This window comes from Ursus arctos, unplaced genomic scaffold, assembly GCF_023065955.2.
Source record: "Ursus arctos isolate Adak ecotype North America unplaced genomic scaffold, UrsArc2.0 scaffold_7, whole genome shotgun sequence".
Lineage (NCBI taxonomy): Eukaryota > Metazoa > Chordata > Mammalia > Carnivora > Ursidae > Ursus > Ursus arctos.
In genome coordinates this window covers 8,670,434-8,686,134 of record NW_026623089.1, presented here as the reverse complement: position 1 = coordinate 8,686,134, position 15,701 = coordinate 8,670,434, and positions in this window count along the sequence as shown.

Here is a 15,701-nt window from a genome sequence, read left to right as displayed (position 1 = left end):
TCTTTGCCTACAATGTTTTATTTTTATGAAAGTGGGGCATTTCACACTCATTTACTGTTTTGGTGAATTTATTCTTTGAAATAAGGCTCATTTCGATACTCTGTTCATGTTTCCATAGCACAGCGGAATTGCCCTCCAGGAAACAGGCTGTAATCACAGTCACTCGAGGATTTCCATCTCAACTTTTCTAGTCTTTTCTAACTTAGGGGACATTCACAGCATATATCACAATAGCATCAGATTTCCTTTGTCATTGAGGAGGAATGTGTCTCACAGGGCTCACATTAGGATCACAATTTACCAAGTAGTAAAACTCATTGAAACCTCTCGAACGTTAACAGCCACCATCACCACCACCCTTGTCAACCACACAGCATCCAGGATCTCTTCACTTTCAAGAAGAAGCAGGGCTCAGGGGACTGAACCACTTTACCAACGATTCTATAAAGTCAGGGCTGGGGGGAGGTGGGCCTAGAATCCAAGACCCCTGTCCTTCACTTCCCTTTCTCCTGTTCCTCATGCCCATGTGGAAATTCTAAGGTGGGATCTTATATAGAATTCATTCCCCTCGAGGTTTGAAATCCAAGGCTGTTGAAAGGGGAAGCAACTCCTCTTCCCTGGCCCCCTCTCTCAAGTTAAGCAAAAATTTAGTATCTTCCCAGATGCCCCTTCCTTCCCTCACATCCTACATCCTCATTCATAAGGACGGTCCCAGGCCCTGCGTTGGGCAGGGCAGCCCAGGATGACTGTTTTCTGCCCATTCTGACAGCGTCTCTCCAAATGCCCTCAGAATCCCGACAGAGCGCCAAGGTGCCCTAGAGGGAGAACACAAGGGTGAACACACCCCAATTCCCCCTCCGCCTCAGTCCCTCACCTGCTGTGTAACTTCGGATGAGTGGTTTACTATTTCCTTTCCTCACTCTCTCTTCCGTAAACGGGATGTCACAGCCTTCGTCTGGTGTGGGGCTTATAATATTCTGAACAGGAAGCCCCCAGCACAGGCCTGGCACAAGGGAAGCATCTAAGAAATGTGATATGTTCATCTCCCCTCCCTCACTCTTGCCATGCCACCGTTCTCTCTTTCTCTACAAACCAAGAATAATGTATAGGATTCTTAGTAGCCCTAGAAGTCCAGGAAATATGGAAGTCCCCCTTCTCCTTTGTTTCCTTGAGGGCCAAAGAGAAGTCCGTTCCACCTTCTGGGGCCTAGGGCCACGCGTCTCCCAGTGTCTCGCCTTGATCAGCAGGGGGAAGCAGGTACCGCTCCTGGAGGTTGTAACCTCTGCACACATGTTCTCAGGCCCAGCTGCCCCCATCTGGATCGGAATCTGGGCCCAGGGTCGAGCAATTATGCTTTCGCAAAACCCTCCATCCAGGTGCTCTGAGACTCCCCAGCTTTAGAACCACTGGGATTGGGTAAGACTTTGGGCCCTGGAGCTGGGTGGCTTGGATTCCAGTCCTCTCCCACCTGTATTAGTCTGTGACTTTGGACACATTAAATGACTTCTCTGGGATTTCTTACCCACCGAGTGGGATTAGATTGCATAACCCCAGAGGGCTGTTGAGAGGTTTAATGGAGGAAGCTCTCCTGGAGCCCTGAGGCAGGCTCCTGGTGCAGGGCCCTGTGCTCGGCTTGGCCTCACCTGCCATGACCTGGGCACTTAGAGAAAACAGCTGTGAGTCTATATTGATTTCAAAATGAAAAGTTAAAGAAAAAACCCCCGATGGCCTAGTTCCCACCCCCAGGGATTCTGATCTAATTCTATGGTATTCAGCCTGGGAATCTAGGTTTTGGGAAGCGCCCCTGCTGATTAGAATGCATAGCAAAGTCTGGGACTCCAAGTTTAGTGTTTTAGGGCCTGGAATCTGGAACTAGACTAGCTGGGTACTGATGCTGGTCATTCTACTTACTATGTAACCTGAGACAAGTTCTCCACCTCCCTGTGAGCCAAAGCTGGGAGCTTAGTCTTTAAGCAGGGACTGTCAGCCATTCCCATCACCTGGGTTGTGGGATTTACTACCACGATTTCTGGGAGCAACTGACATCTTTCCACAGAGATTTGCCAGTATGGTCAGGGACTTCAGCCATCCTCTTCAGAAGACTAAAGCCTCTACTTGAAGCAGAAAAGGTGATACTGATGCTTTTGTGTTCTGGTCTCTCTAGCATCCAGGTGCCATCCTCATTGGGATTGAGTTGCAGGATCAGGGCTTTGTGGGTCTTAACCTCCTACCTGGGATCCCCATAAAGCCCCCGTATAGCCATGTAGCTAAAAGTAAACTGTATTTAGCTCATCACAGAGTAAGCTACCAGAAATGGATTTCCCTTCCATGTCGTTCTGAGGAGAAAAGCATTTATGATTTCTCTATATAGAGTCCAGAAAGAGTAAAAGTATATTAGGTCCTGAAGAAAGATCATTTTAGAAAGAAGCTTTAATTGAATGTGAATGAACACATACTTCCTAAAAGGACCTACGGGTTAATACTCCACTTTTAGAGGAACAAAGCTTTTAGTTTAGTTTTTTTTTTCTGAGCCGGTGAGTGATATCCTTACAAAAATAGTCTTTTACACTAAAAATTAGTCTTTTTATTAAAATATAACACTTCTTGTTTTGTAGGTATTTTATTTTGAGATGTGACTGACAAATAAAAATCGTATATTTTTAAGTGTATGGTTTGTACACCGTGATGTTTTGATATATGTATATACTGTGAAATGATTACCCAAATCAAGCATATTAACCTATCACCCCAAACAGTTCCCATTTTGTGTATATGTGTGGTGAGAACACTTGATACCTACAGACTTAGCAAATTCCAAGTATACATTATAGCCATCTATAGCTATCACGCTGTACATTAGGAATGCGGAATTTACTCATCTTGTAATTGAAAGTTAGTACCCTTTAACCAACATCTCCCATCTCACCTGGTTCCTGGTAACCACCATTCTACTCTCTTTTACAGTAAGTTCAACTTTCTTTAGATTCCACATATACGTGAGATCACGCAGTATTTGTTATTCTGTGTCTGGCTTATTTCACCTAGCATAATGTCCTCCAGGTTTACCCATGTTACCGCAAATGGCAGGATTTCCTTTTTTTTTTTTTTTTAATTCCATATAGTTAACGTATAGTATTAAATTTGTTTCAGGTATAACACAGGGATTCAATTCTGTGTACTACTCAATGTTCATCAAAGGATTTCCTTTTTAAGGCTGAATAATAAAGTCAAAATGGATTAAAGACCTAAAGGTGAGACCTGAAACCATAATAGTCCTAGAAGAGAGCACAGGCAGCAATTTCTCCGACATCAGCCGCTGCGGCATTTTTCAAGATATGTCTCCTAAGGAAAAGGAAATAAAAGCAAAAATTAACTATTGGGAATACAACAAAATGAAACACTTTTGCACAGCAAAGGAAACTATCAACAAAACTAAAAGGCAACCTACAGAATGGGAGAAGATATTTGCAGATGACATACTGATAAGGGGTTATGGGTAGTAGTAGCCGGTGATGGGTGGTAAGGAGGGCACGTATCGCATGGGGCACTGGGTGTTATACGCAACTAATGAATCATCGAGCTTTGCATCAGAAACCACGGATGTACTGTATGGTGACTAACATAATATAATAAAAAAACATTAAAAAAAAAGAACTTATCAAACTCAACACCCAAAAACAAACAATCCAATTTAAAAATGGGCAGAAGACATGAACAGACATTTCTTCAAAGAAGACACACAGAGATGGCCAACAGACACATGAAAAATGTGCAACCCCACTCATCCTCAGAGAAATGCAAATGAAACCCACATTGAGATACCACCTCACACCTGTCAGAAGGGCTAAAATCAAAATGACCAGAAATAACAAGTGTTGGCAAGGGTGTGGAGAAAAAGGAACCCTTAGGCACTGCTGGTGGGAATGTAAATTGGTGCAGCCACTGTGGAAAACAGTATGGAGGTTCCTCAAAGAATTAAAAATAGAGCTACACCTGTGATCCAAAAATTGCATTTCTGGCAATACACCTGCAGGGAGCAAAACACTATGTTGAAGAGATATCTACCCTCCCATGTTCATAGCAGCACTATGTACAATAGCCAAAACATGGAAACGAGAGTCCATCGATGAATGAATAAAGATGTGGTGGATACACACACACACATGCGTACAGGACTATTATTCAACCATAAAAAGAATGAAATGCTGCTGTTTGTGACAACATGGATGAACCTCGAGACCATTATAGTAAGTGAAATAGGACGGAGAAAGACAAATACAGTATAATCCCACTTACATGTGAAATCTAAAAGGAAAAGAAAAAACCAAACTCCTAGAAAAAGAGATCAGATTCGTAGGTACCAGTGGTGGGGGTGAGGGAAGGGTAATTGAAGGGAGGTGGTCTAAAGGGACAAACTTGCTCTTGTAAGTGTTAGGTCTCTAATATTCAACATGATGACTCTAGTTAACCCTGCCGTATGGTGTATGGTGTATGTGAAAGTTACTAAGAGCGTATATTTAAGAGTTCTCATTACAAGGGAAAAAAACTTTTTTTTTGCATCTTTATGAGATGATGGATGTTAAACTTATTGTAATTTCACAATATATGTAAGTGACATCATTATGCTGCACATCTTAAACTTATATACAGTGCTGTATGTCGATTACATCGATAAAACTGGGGAAAACCCCAATGGTTAGTTTCATTAATCTTTTCCATAGTTTTTCTGGTCTCTGTTTTATTATTTATTCTCTGATCTTTGTTATTGCCTTCCTTCTGCCCTCTTTGGGTTTAGCTTGGCTATCTCTTTCTAGTTTCTTAAGGTGTAAAGCTATTTATTTGAGAACTTTCTTTTTTCAAAACGTAACCACTTATCACTATAAATCTCCTCATTAGGATTGCTTTTGCTGCATCCCATAAATTTTGATATATTTTGTTTCCATTTGTATTGGTTTCAAGACATTTTATTTGCCATTTGGATTTCTTCTTTGACCTATGGGTTTGTTCAGGAGTGTGTTATTTAATTTCCATATTTTTGTGAATTTTTCAGTTTTTCCTTAATACAGATTTCTAATTTCATATCATCGTGGCCAGAAACTCGATATAACTCTAGTCTTTTTAAGTTTATTAAGCCTTATTTTGTAACCTAGCATATGATATGTCCTGGAGAATGTTTCATGTGTGGTTGAGAACAACGCGTATCCTTCGCTCTTGAATGGAATGTTCTGTGTCTCTAAGGTCCATCTGGTCTAAAGTGTAGTTCAGTTCTAATGTTTCAGTGTTAATTTTCTGCCTGAATGATTTATCTGTTGTTGAAAGTGAGGTGTTAAATTCCCCTACTATTATTGTATTGTAGTCTATTTCTCTCTTTAGACCTGTTAATATTTGCTTTACAAGTTTGGTGCTTTGATGTTGGGTGTGTATATATTTACAATTCTTATAGCTTCTTGAAGAATTAACTCATTTTTAATTAAAATGATCTTATGTCCTGTTACAGTTTTTGATTTAAACTCTATTTTGTCTGATATAATTAAAGCGACCCCTACTCTCTTCTTGAATGTCCTTGTCTAGCTGTGGTATCAGGGTAATGCTGGCCTCCTAAAATGAGTTTGGAAGTGTTCTTTCCTCTTCTGTTTTTTGGAAGTGTTTGAGAAGGATTGATATTAATTCTTTAAAAATGAATTTTAGAAGTAAAACACCTGGTAGCATTCTTTGTGCTTTTTATATTTTTACATATATTTATATATATTGTCACATCATCTTGAATAAAACTGGTACCAACTTAATGTCCTACTAAATATACATGAGTACTTTTTTTTTCCATATTGAGAGCAGCCGAAGGTGTTAAAACTAAAGATCTCTGACAGGTGCCTCTTGAATATCCTTGTGTTGATTGAAAAACTGGTTCAATTTTCTTACCTTCAGACTCGGTCGAATTCAACTCTGCCAAACACGGCACAATCAAAGGGCCAAGAGGACGCGTCTTCTCACAGCCCCCATCCTTGTCAGGGGAAGAACAGCCTGAAGGGTGAGCAGGCTTTTATACCTCCCAGGGCTCCATATCTGGTTCCAGAGCTTTCTGGAGACCTTCAGGGAATGCGTCCGTTTGACCATGCGAGGGCCAGATTTACGTGGGAACGGGGCAGCTGTGTGCCCTACTTATTATCAGCAACCCCTAACAGCGAGTGTTCGCTCCCCCAGCTCATTCCTGGAACGTTGCAGAAAGTTCCCACGTGAAGCTCTTCGTAGGGGATCTCCAACCCGCGGCACAGTAAGCACCGAACAATTCTTCCTGGCGCTGACTTGGCGTCGAGCCTTGTCCCTCCTGTTTCTGCAGATCGTGAAGCGGGTAGCACTACTGGTATCTTAAGCCTTCACTGCTCTTCTCTAAAAATTGAAGACTTTGGATTCTAAAGGCAGATGGTATGGCACCTGGGCAAACTCTGGGTCCAGCAGGGTTGCTCAGATCCCCTGTCAGGGTGCTGACATTGAGGAGGGGGTGGCCCAGGATGGGGGGAAAAAGAAAGTGCGGGTCCAGACTCGGTTGCCAGGAATTTCACACCGTTATGCCCAGAGAGCCTGGAGCAGGGGAATTAAAGTCCCCGAGGCACTGTGTTTTACAGATGACAGAAAGGAATCCTGGTTTCCCAGGTGAGACCAGGAAGAACAAGAGAGTGTGTTGCCCTCTACTCCCCCCCCCCCCCCGCCTCCGGTTCCTTTCTTCTTTTCTCTCAACAGATATTCATGAGTTAATGTTTCAGAGCTTGAGAATACTTGAACATGAGAGACACAGTCTTGCCTTCATGGAACTTGTATTCTAAGTGGGAGAGACAGACAACAAAAATAAACAAAAATCCCAATAGGGAGAGGTGCTAGGAGTACAATAAAGCAGGGGGAGGGGATAGAGAGTGACGGCCTGAGTAGTGGGAGGGAGATGCAGTAGGAGGTGGGCAGGGAATGGGTCTTGAAGATGAAATCTCAGCAAACAAAGAGATAAGGGGGAGGCTGTCTTGCGTGATCTGGGCTAGAGGGTTGCCTTAAGGCAAAAGAAAGAGCAAGTTCAAAGGCCCTCAGGAAGCAGCAAGTAGCTAACTTCACACATGCGCAGAATCAGGGCAGTGCGGCCAGCTGGTGGAGGTCAGCGAAGGGAAGGGAGGTGGGAGGTAAGGTAAGGAGAGGCAGATAACGAGCACATGGCGAAGGAACTGCAGGTCAGATGAGGAGTTTGGATTTTATTCTAAGTGCAATTGGAACTTTCTGAGGAGGAGAATGATGTGGCTAATTTTTAAAGGAGTTTCTGTGGAGGTAGCAGTAGGTACAGACTAGATATTCTAGGTTGAAACCCTTTCTGGTTGCCCTCAACCCTTCTGTGATTGACTGACCATCCTGCAGCCCAGAACCTAAGGATATTGGGGTTCTCGGGGAGGGCACAAGCCTATACTGTGACTCAGGGGAATCCATTCCTAGTTAGGTGCCCAGACAAAGTATTTGGCCTCATACCAGTGCCACAGTGGCAAGGCCAGCACTTGCGACATTGGGAAGTTGTGCTCACAAGGAGCTTGGACACTCACCAAGGTACCTGGCACAGCTCCACTCGGTTCCTGTTGGCTCAGAGCCTTCTGGGAATACCCACGTGGCAGGTGGGGACTGGGTGTCCCGGTGTGAGAGTGAGCAGGGGGCAGGACTCTAGGGTAGGGACCCTTCTGATTACTAAGGGCCGCTCACCCTCAGCTGTGTCCACAGACCCCTACTCCTACCCCCACCTTCTTCCTAAAGCCCTCTCCCTGTCTCCTATGGATGTGATCTCCTCGCTCCCTGAAACACCACCATTGGAGTGAGAGCTCTGTGGTCACTGTCCTGGGAGGGGGAGGGGGACCAGCAGAGGGAAAACACACTAATTCCTTTCCCAGAAGAGGAAGTAAATAGTTCAGCGATGTTTACTCTTTTCCTGGTACCCGTAACTTAAACACTGTGATATAAAATTAAATACTACTTAAATACTGATATAAAGTGAATACATGCTATGTTCCATGATGTGGGAGTAAGAGAAGAAAGAAAACAAAGATATTTGTTCAATAATATGTATATTATATATGGATCCGTATACACATATCTGTATGTGTATATATACCAGCCTGTTCATAATAAATAAGGAGGAAATACTCATGTTGATTACAGTCTTTGCTTCTGTGATGGGTCACATGGCAGTGGGGGGATTTATAACTACCTTCTACTGCTCATTCTGTATCCCCTTTGCTTTCATCATCTTTACCTAGCAGGAGGACACAAAGCTTCATTCCCAAAGGGTCTAGGACATGAGTAGTCCTGCCTGGATTGCGTTGTTGTTGTTTTCCATTGACCTTAATCCCAGAGTACGGTATTATGCAGGGATAACCTCAGGGATCTCCTGCTTTTCGGACATATTCCTCACCTCCATTGTGTAATCTAGTTTCTCCTTGGAAGTCTGGATAAGTCACCCCTGCCAGCACTGTAACTGCCCTCCTCCGCCTGCTGACTCCCGAGGCATGAGGGGCCCAAAGTGGCTGGGTGGCGGTCCTAACTTCCAGTTCAGTGGAATCATTGTTGTGTCTCCTAGTGGAAGCATTCCTCCCTTGGAACTGAGCCCTCCAGCTAGGCCAGCAGAGTAGAAAGTTGTGGGAGCCGGAAAGAAAGCTCTCGCTAGGAGTAATGGTGCTAGACGTTAGGGGGAGGGGGGCCACTCCCATGTCCTCCCCTTGATTCCTGGAACTGTGAATCCTGGACGCAGATGGAGAACACAGGAAGCCTTCTGGAGAACCTTGCCCAGATCTGCAAGGTACTGCCACCCAGCTGGTGTTGCCGTCGAGACTTTGAAAGGCCAGTCCCCCATTCTGTGAAGCCAGCTGCTTCGGGGGGGGGGCAGAGAAAAAGCCCCACCTAAGCTGCAGGATGTGGCCCGAATGAGCGCTGTCACTGGGAGGGAGCCAGGCTGCCGGCAGCCTTCCTTTAGACCTGACCACCTCATCCCCTGGGCCCCACAAGGCCCAAGGTGACTTGATTGCTCTGTTTAAGTCCTAGAGGTTGTGGTACTTTGTGGGCTTTCTCTTTTCAAGTGTTCATGAGCACCGGGGAGCAGAACTGTCTTATCTCTGGAATAAGTGCCTAACAGAAAGCCTGGAACCCATTAGGTGTCATGGGCATGACCCCAAAATGAACCTTGTCAATATGGGAATAGCTTTGCTCACTTAAACCTCTAAATTCAAACACAGCAGTAAACTCAAGACACAGGAATAAACCCTCTGTTAAATTCTTTTGATTACTATTTTTTTTAAGATTTTATTTTTTGTGTGTGTGAGAGAGAGAAAGAGAGCGTGAGTAGGGGGGAGGGGCAAAAGGAGAGGAAGAAGCAGACTCCCTGCTGAGCAGGGAGCCCAATGTGGGGCTCAATCCCTGGACTCTGAGATCATGACCTGAGCTGAAGACAGACGCTTGATCCACTGAGCCACCCAGATGTCCCTCTTTCAATTCCTATTAAGAATACTTGAACGTGGCTCAATGACCCACATTCAGCTATTGACCTCACTACCATCCAGTGTGCTCTGAAGTATCTTTTCGAGTTCCAGTGGAGGTATGGTGGCTCCAGCCTCTTTTAGACAGAAGCGGACACTAAGCTCAGAGAGCAGAAGTGCCTTCCGTGCTCCACGGCAAGTCAGGGCAGGACCCAGGGCCTGGCTCTGTGATCAGTCACCTTTCCCCCCACCCCGGTCCAGTTCTCTCCACCCCCTGACCTTTGTGAGCCCACAGAAATGTTCTTATTTCCCATCCCTGTCTCCGATTCTGTGAGCTAGAATGCTCTGGCTCGGAGCTGGAATGTCTGCAAAGAAATTCAGTTGCAGGCAATTTAGAGAGAGGAAGGGTTGTTTTGTTTGTTTTCCATTTTATGTCCTAAATACTACCTTACTGCAATGCACATTGAAGGATATCTAGGAGGGTTGGTGGTGATGAAGTTTGGAGGTGTAACAGAGGAAGGAGGAAGCGGTTCGAGCTCAGAATTAAGGAGTTGAACATTGCGATGTGATCCAGGTGGCAGGGGCATGTTTTCCTGTGGCAAATTCTTTGTAAGTCACACCCACGGGGACTTGCAGCCACATCACTTCTCGCCAAGTGCCCATCCTGCGACCAACACCTGATGCCTGCATAATGTCTGGTGGCCGAAAGGAGCCCGGATCCCAGGCTACTGGGAGTAACCCTGTGAGCCCCCTTTACTTGGCCTGGGTTCCATCCCTGTGCCTCTTCCACAGCTCCTGCTCTGCTCCCAGGAGTCTCATCTTTACCCCCAGCCTCTTGCACCACCGAGAACCCTGCTAGGGCCCTGGCACAGGCCGTGAGAAGAGTCCAATTTTGCCCATGGGACGGGATCTCCCTACAGAAACCCTACATCCGCAGAGCCAACTTAGTGCCTAAGGGCCTGAAAGAAATCGCATCTGGACTGACAGTGGGCCCTCAGATGTTAGCACCTGCCGGGTTTGAAAACTGAGTTCTGAGTCTTTGTAAAACCCAAAGGAAGAGGTCCCTTTCTTCAGAGTCTCAAAGAGAGGGCGCCATGTAATAAAATCCAAGCAGAATGAATCAGCAATAGTGATCAGGAAAAAGTCTGTCTCACTTAGAAATGCCGTGTATCCCTTGTGGTCCAGGCTGCTGTGAAGCTTAGTCTAAACTTGGTTTTCAGAGGCTTTGATTTTTCCATCCCAAGCATCTAGCCCAGTAGCCCTTCCTGTGAAAATGTTTACGTGCCTTTTTTCTTCTCTACTCTCTCTCCTTATACTGCAATATATTACAAGCTAGTGGCCCCAAGACGCAAAGTGGGTAGTACAAAAATTCAAGTAATTTACATAAGCATCACCGTCCACAAAAATACTGGAGGCAGAGAGGAGTATTTTTCAGCATTGCACATTTATTCAAAAGTACATAAATGCGATGTAAACACTATTTGAACCTGACTCAAATAATAAACTCTACCAGGAAAGAAACCCTACGCATGCAGATACTTGTGCCCACCCAAGTCAGAGTCCCTCGTTTACGTCACAGGAGCATGGCGGCAGGGGATCATAGTTGGCACGCGAGCTACATTCGTCACAGCACTGGAGGCTGGGATAGGACCCAGTGCTGGAGGCTGTGGGCTCGGTGACTGGGGCTTGATTACTATTGGTGATGGCCAGAGCAGCAGGTGCCTTCGAGGTCTTAAGAAAAGACATACACAACGCATGGAGTTAGAATTTTTCTTCTTGGTCCATTGGTCACAATCAGGGGTATCTACGAAGTTTAGGCCGAGAGCCAATCAAATACGTAACAGTAGCCCGAAACGAGAGCTCTCTGTCCCTGGCCCCAGCTCCTATCTAATCCCTTCCTCTCCCAGGATTGCTAGAAATGTAGACTCAGGTCACAGCCAACAGGGGAGAGGGAACTGCAAGTGTGGATCAGCCGGCTGATCGCTGCAGGCCCAGCAGGTGCAGAGCGGGATCGCGAATGTGCCACACTTGGCCGTGCCCCGCGTTCCGGGATTTACCTTCTAGCTCACAGCTTAACTCCCCTGGGATGGGAACGGCACTGCTTCTAACGACCCATCTCTCCCAGATTGGAAGGTTCCTCTCCCCCAAAGCTAATTCTCTTTTGTCTGATCGACCCTCCCTTGTCAGGTGTCCCCCGGGATCGTCACACAGCTCCGCTTCCCCATAGTCCTACAGGCCCACCTCACTGTCCCCAAGCCCATGCACGGTGACGGAGAGAACACCGTGAGAGCTCCCCCAACTCAGCTAAGAGGAGATCAATTCAGCCTGTCCTCTGCGTGAATGTGAGGCACAGACTCACTCCCAGCCTCCCCCCAGTGTGCAGTGCCTGGGACGGAGGGACGGCCCAGCCAGTGTGCGGAGTCAACAGCTGAGGGTCCGTTCAGTGAGAGTAAGTGGAGCAAAGCAGCACAGAGCCCCCCAGCCGAGAACATTCTACTTACGAGCTCACAGCGCCGAGCCAGAAGGGGAGAAAACCAAGATTCTACACCCACTTGCTATTCATGACCTCACCCAAGGTGGGACCACAGGGCAAGGAACGACCTCGCTCAAGCAGAGAGCCCCAGGGATCCTATCTGAGGGGGTATTTTTCACTCTTACCCACATCACTCACTTCAGTTCCTCGGCTAGTTTGCAGTACAGACAGATGACAACACCCGTCAGCACAGCTATGACCATCAGTAAGCCGCCTCCAATGGCAATCATCATCTCGAGGTCAAGCATGTCGCACACACCTGGGCAGAGAAGTGCAGGGAAGCAGGGAGTGTGGCCTCCCCCCATCCCAGCCCCCTCGCCGCCTCAGCACCCTTCCTTTAGCGGGGGACCCGGGAGCCCCAAGCCGCAGAGCCTTCCATGTGTAAGTGTGTGAGAGCTCCCGGGGAGGCCTAGGAGCCGAGGCCGGCCGTGGGGGGAGCAGGGTTTCTTCGTGGATGAAAAGCAACTGAAATGCAAAGTCCAGAGCAGAGGAAAATCGGGAGAGAAACTGGGAAAAAGCTTCCTTTCCGTAGGCAGCGGTGGGCAGCTACAACTGACACAGGCCGGCCCTTGTGCAGGTAGCTTTACTGTGAGCACCGGGGCCTCCTGAAATAAGTCACTGAGAGTCAGGAGCGACCCCAGCTGCTCATCAGGTTTAAACTACTTTCTGGGAATGACTAAGGAAATGTCTTTTCAAAATGTCGTCTGTGCAATGCTGAGAATCGGCAAACCCACATTGTAAGCGATATGTTTTAAGGGAAAAGAGTGTTTCATTCTCCCACTGACAATTCTCATGCCATATTAGGGTTTAAGGAGATTCTAGGAGCCCTTGACCTTCATTCTGTCTCTCCAGGAGACCACAGGCCCTTTGGACATTTTTCCTCCTAAATCCTCCCAGGAAAATTTGTCTGGAATCAGCAAGCTGTTTGACACTCTGAAATGAGGGAACAGTGAGCCCAGAAGGAGGCATAAACAGGGCAGCTGCTGAGCATACTCACTGTAGTTAAAACGTCCAGATCTGGATGAAGGCCAACTATTAAAAAATTTTTTTAATTGAGGGAACAGGATATTTTATGAAACCTGTAATTTGAGAAAGAAGGATCAGATCATCCTTGCTAGAAGGAATTAAGATCCAAGGTCAAAGAACTCGCCTTTGAAGCACAGCCACCGTCCAGCCCCATGTTCCATGCCACCGGCATGTGACATCAACTCCTGGGATAGCAGCTCTTCCACGGGGTTCTGAATTCTGTCCCATGTGTAGGTGGACTTCAGCCCCCAGGAAATAGATATGCTTTGTTGAACCATTTCGTTCTAAGTCTTTCTCTTTTCAGGTCTCATTTCCCTCACATTGATTCTCAGGCTTTGACTCCTCGAAAGCAGGTTAAAGATTTCAATGAAAAAACATAGAAAGATAGAAACATGGGGAGGCTAAAACTCCCCTTACACTTAAAAAGTTCAGTTAGAGAAAACTGAATGGACTTTATGCTTTAGCTACACAATGAAATAACGCAATGCCATTTACGAGGATTCGTGGGTATGGGAAGATTTTCGCACTTCATCAGGAAGATACAGGGTTACAAAAATGAAAGTTGACTAGGACACCTGTTCTAGTATGTGTGTACAATACAGACCCTAGCCAGCCAACCTAGTAACACCAAATGAGGAGACTCCAGGTGCAGATGACATGGTTTAGACATGTCTCTCCCCGCCTCTCCCTCCGAAGTACAACTGTAATCCCTGGGGAAAAAAAATACAAGAGTCAAACAAAAGCTCTGGAAAGAGTTGGAAAGAGGAAACAAACCGGTTAGAGACCCCAAGCCTGGATGAGCAACACAGCAGCAGAACAGAAGAGGTAGCCCAGGCTGAATCTAGCAACAGAAGGTGGTACCAGTGGGCTTACTGCTCCGGGGACTTAATGCAAGTCCTGGCAACAACCCCACACTAGCAGGGCAACAGCGGCAAGTGTGCGGTGTGGGAGCCCCACTGGCAGTAGAAGGCCAGGGGAAGTGCTCTGCTTCCTCGCTGGTGCCGAGACTCCTCTCCACTGGGGGACAGCGGGGTGGCCAGCTGATAGCCCAGAGGGGATCCATCGGAAGAAGCATCTCTGTCCCTATGCACCAGATTCCCTTCTCCCACCTAGACGTACCAGATGGCTCCAGCCTGAGGAGTCTCCTGCTCCTCCTGGTCGTGCTGTCAGGCCCCAGAGAGCCCCAGCGACACCACAGAAACTAAGCAGATCCGAACAGCACTGCAAAATTGTCGTTAGAAGCTCATCCCACAAACGTAGACCAGGACCGACACGCTAAACCCAAGCAGGTGACGACCTGATAAAATTAAAGATTTACACAGGACTTAACCCAAATATCCAGAATTCTACGGAAAATCACCTGTCGGACCAAGAACCAGAGAAGTAACACCTGAATGAGAAAAGACCATGAACTGATGCTAACAGCAAGATGAATTAAATGTCTGAATTATCCACAAAAGGATTTAAAGTAGCCATCGTAAAAAAAAGCTTCAACAATCAACCACATATCTTCCTCCAACAATCAAAATATAGGAATCTCAACAAAGAAATGGAAGTCATAACAGAAGAACCAAATGGAAATTATAGAATTGGGGGGGGGGGGACCTCACCAGATGGGCTCAATGGCAGATGGGAGATGGCAGAACCCAATCAGTGAACTTGAGGACAGAGCAAGAGTATTTACCCAATCCGAACAAAAATTTAACATAACCTCGGGGACCTATGGGACTATGACAAAAGATCCAGCATTTATGTCATCAGAGTCTTAGAAGGAGAGGAGAGAAAGGATGGGGCTGAGCTTCTGAAGAAACAAGACAGATTCAAGAAGAAGAGCAAACTCCAAACAGGATAAACCCAAGAAAAGCTATAGCAAGACACATTATAATTACACTTCTGAAAACTCAAGACAGAGAAACAACACACGACCTACAGGGGGACACCGGGTGAACCATGGACGTCGCATCTGTAACCACAGCAGCCAGACACAAGTAGCACGTGACATCTCTCAAGCACCTAATGAAGAGAACTCCAAATTCTATACCCAGCAAAACTATCCTTCAGGGAGGGAGGGGGAGAGAGACATTCTCGGACGAAGAAAAAGAATTTGTTCTAAATATATCTACCCCTTAGAGAATGGTTAAAAGAAAAATAAAGTGAAAATAGCTCACCCAAGTGATGGGGATGGGGAGGAGGAATTTAGGGAGCATAGTCAAGAAAGGCCTTTCTGAGGATGGGACGTTGCAGCAGAGGCCTGGGGAAAGGGAGAGGTCGAAGTGAGGTGCATTCCAGGCAAAGCAAGTATTAATGACAGAATCTTGAGGCCGCAATGGTTCGGTGTGTTCAAGGACCAGGAAAAATGCTGTTGGGGCTAGCGTGGGATGTGCGAAGAGGAGTGGCAGCACACCAGTTGGGACAAGTAGCCAAGGATCCAATTTTGTTGCGGTTTAAATCCCAAGTAAAAAGCCTTTTTCCCCACCGGCTGTAGAATACCTTTGCGGTGTATCAACGGGGTTTTAGGAAGGAGCTCATGCAAGCTGGCTGCACAGTGTGTGCTTTTAGACATAAACCAATGGTTCTCAATGTGAGTGGCTGGTGGGCTTCGGGAAACGCGAGGCCTGGCCCCACCCTCAGAGTTTCTGATTCCATACGTCTGA